We start from the raw sequence: 3,611 nt of genomic DNA, 5'->3' as shown, positions 1-3,611 counted from the left end.
GGTTTCACCATGTTGGCCAGGCTGGTCTCGAACTCCTGGCCTCAAGCAATCTGCCCATCTCAGCCTCCAAAATTCTTGGGATCACAGACATGAACCATCGTACCTGGCTTGGATGTATCTCAATAGAGACAGTCTGAGTAAGTCCAGATTGCTTGAGGCCACAGTCTGAGACCAGCCTGGGCCACATAGCAAGACCCCATGTCTACAAAAAATGTTAAAATTAGCTGGACGTGTTGGTATGCACCTGTAGTCCCAGCTACTCAGGAGCCTAAGATGGTAGGGATCACTTGAGCTCAAGAGTTCGAGACCAGCACAGGCAACATAGCAAGACCCCTTCTCTATAACAGGTTTAAAAATTAGGCCAGGCACAGTGGCTCATGCCTGTACATTGCCTCGTGTTGGGAGACCACAGCAGGAGGATTGCTTGAGTTGAGCCAGGAGTTCGAGACCAACCTGGGCAGCATAACGAAGCCCTGTCTCTACAAAAAATACAAAAACTAGCTGGGTGTGGTGGTGCACGCCTGTAGTTCAGTTGCTCGGGAGGCTGAGGCAAGAGAATCGCTTGAAACCCTGTAGTTTTAGGCTACAGTGAGCTATGATCATGCCAGCGTACTTCAGCCTGGACAACACAGTGAGACTCTGTCTCAAAAAAAGAAAGAGATAGACACCCAATAGAGCCTGGCATCCTCAGGGGGCTCCAGAGCTGGGCAGCGTCCACCCGGCAGCACCAGGATGGCTTAATGGAAGGTCTGACGGACCCCAGTTCTCACTCTGCTCACTGAGTCTGTGATGCTGGCCAGGCTGCCTGCCTTCTCAGATCCCCCTCCACAAAACTGGAATAACCACACCTGTCTGGGGGCTGTGAGTAGCAGTAATTTCTAGCACCAAGCCCGACTGGTAATAATAGTCATTGTTATTTTATCATCGCTATTTATGCTGCCTTGCAAAGCCATCTCCATTTCACAGCCCATAGCTGGGGCGGGCAGCCCCTGGGGAACTCACTCCGTCACCCTGGCATCCCACCATGCCTCAGACCCAGCCTCGGCCTGGCACATGCTCCACCCCCTCAGGTACTCGGCCTGAGGTGGTTCTCTATGCTCTGTGTCACTGCTCACCAGCTGCTGTGGCTGTAAGAATGTTACGGTGTTTCATCATTTTTATTTTTTTATTTTTTATTTTTTTTTGAGATGGAGCCTCACTCTGTCACCCAGGCTAGAGTGCAGTGGCACGACCTCAGCTCACTACAACCTCTCGGCTCACTGAACCCCGGGTTCACGCAATTCTCCTGCTTCAGCCTCCCTAGTAGCTGGGATTACAGGCATCTGCCACCACACCCAGCTAATTTTTATATTTCTAGTAGAGACGGAGTTTCACCTAACTAGCCAGGATGGTCTCGAACTCCTGACCTCAAGTGATCCACCCGCCTCGGCCTCCCAAAATGCTGGGATTGCAGGCGTGAGCCACCGTGTCTGGCCCTTTTTGTTTTTTTTTTTTTGAGACAGAGTCTCCCTGTCTCACTCAGGCTGGAGTGCAGTGGCACAATCGCGGCTCACTACAATCTCTGCCTCCTGGGTTCAGGTGATTCTCCTGCCTCAGCCTCCCAAGTAGCTGGGATTACAAGTGCCCGCCACCACACCCAGCTCATTTTTGTATTTTCAGTAGAGACAGAGTTTCGCCATGCTGCCAAGGCTGGTCTCGAACTGGCCTCAGGTGATCCACCCACCTTGGCCTCCGAAAGTGCTGGGATTACAGGCATGAGCCACCATGCCCGCCAAGCCTATTTTGTCATTTTAAACCACCGTGCTCTTCCAGTGTGGTGTTAACCAGACAGGGTGGTGTAGGCATGTGGAGATTGGAAACGTACGCTTCTATCCTCCTTATTTCCCATGGGTGAAAGTCAGTTAAAGGGGCGGTGTTCTCTGCAGTGCATGCAAGCACAACCCTACCGAGTGGTTGCAGTTTGTCTGCTGTTCATGGAAAGGCCTTGTGTGTCCTTTGTTTCTTCCATGGGGTGAGAAGAGAAGGGAGGCTGAGCACGGTGGCTCACTTGAGAATGACAGGTGGCCTGTAACCCTAGCACTTTGGGAGGCTGAGGCGGTGGATCACCTGAGGCCAGGAGTTCGAGACCAACCTGGGCAACACAGTAAGACCCCGTTTCTACAAGAAATAAATTTTTAAAAAATTATTTACGGGCATGGTAGTGCTTGCTGTAATTCCAACTGCTTGGGAGGCTGAGGTGGGAGGATCACTTGAGCCCAGGAGGTTGAGGCAGCAGTGAGCCATGATGGCATCTCTGCACTCCAGCCTGGGCAACAAAGCAAGACACTATCTCAAAAAAATAATAATAATTTTAAAAAAAGAACAGAGTAGCTGAGTTCCACTAAAGTTTGCTCAGTGATCTGACAGCCTGGGGGTTAGGCCAGCTTGTCCAGTGGAAGCCTCCCATCCGCCTGTCTGTACAATGCAACAGACAAAATAGAATGAGAGAAAAAGTCATATCAATGAGACCTTGTATAATTAAGTCAATTCATAAAAATAAAAATGTAGCTGTTGATTTGAAAAAATGGCTAATTCCCATATGTTCATCAGTTATTGAATCATGCAGCGATTCCTAGACTTGAGTCATCTCCCACTTCATAGCTTGTCACACATCCAAGGAAGCAGGTCAGTTGCATCACTCCCGCCCACCTCCTTATAGGAAGTGGCCTTCCGTGTAAATGCTGAAAATGAGATAGGGTCTAGCTCTGTAGCCCAGTGCAGTGGCACGATTATAGCTCACAGCAGCCTTGAACTCCTGGGCTCAAGCAATCCTCCCACCTCAGCCTACTGAGTAGCTGGGACTACAGGCACACGCTCCAAGCCCAGCTAATTTTTTTTTTTTTTTTTTTTTTTTTAAATAGAGATGGGGTTTCACCATATTGCCCAGGCTGGTCTCAAACTCCTAGGCTCAAGTGATCCACCCACCTCAGTCTCCCAAAGTGCTGAGATTACAGGGAAGAGTCTCAGTTTAAACACTTGTGAGTTGCAAGATTGCAATTACAAGATTGCGAACATTGAAATCTCACACTTGGCCTTATCTTCCATGCCACCATCATTGCTGGAGTCTTCCTTAATATTGGTTTTACTGGGTGAAGGTTTGTAGCTTTCTTCAGGCTCTCAAATGGGTCTGTAGCCCAAAAACAGTTAAAAGTCATGGCTAGGAAACATCTAGGAGTCATACAGATAATTTTCCAGGAATAATCATCTGATTTTTTTTCCCCCGTTCAACTGGGAGGCCTAAGCAAGGAGCAACTATTCATATATATGGCTTTCCCAAACATAGCAAGCTCCTTGGAATGAAAATAGATTCTTTTACCATGTTAGCATTAAGTAAAATTTTCTTTTTTTGAGATGGAGTCTTGCTCTGTTGCCCAGGCTGGAGTGCAGTGGCGCGATCTCAGCTCACTGAAAGCTCCGCCTCCCGGGTTCACACCATTCTCCTGCCTCAGCCTCCCCAGTAGCTGGGACTACAGGCACCTGCCACCACGCCCGGCTAATTTTTTGTATTTTTAGTAGAGATGGGGTTTCACTGTGTTAGCCAGGATGGTCTCGATCTCCTGACCTTGTGATCC

At 48.9% G+C, this 3,611-nt stretch overlaps 1 protein-coding gene across 1 annotated transcript in view; it reads left to right on the top strand.

Annotated features, from left to right (window-relative positions):
• Window positions 1-3,611, top strand: part of CUX1 (cut-like homeobox 1) — a 378,329-nt gene that overhangs the window by 348,155 nt on the left and 26,563 nt on the right. The gene's annotated exons all lie outside the window — the stretch shown is intronic.

This window comes from Mandrillus leucophaeus, unplaced genomic scaffold (assembly GCF_000951045.1).
Source record: "Mandrillus leucophaeus isolate KB7577 unplaced genomic scaffold, Mleu.le_1.0 Scaffold280, whole genome shotgun sequence".
In the NCBI taxonomy this organism is placed as follows: domain Eukaryota; kingdom Metazoa; phylum Chordata; class Mammalia; order Primates; family Cercopithecidae; genus Mandrillus; species Mandrillus leucophaeus.
This window is presented reverse-complemented; position numbering and strand designations above follow the sequence as displayed.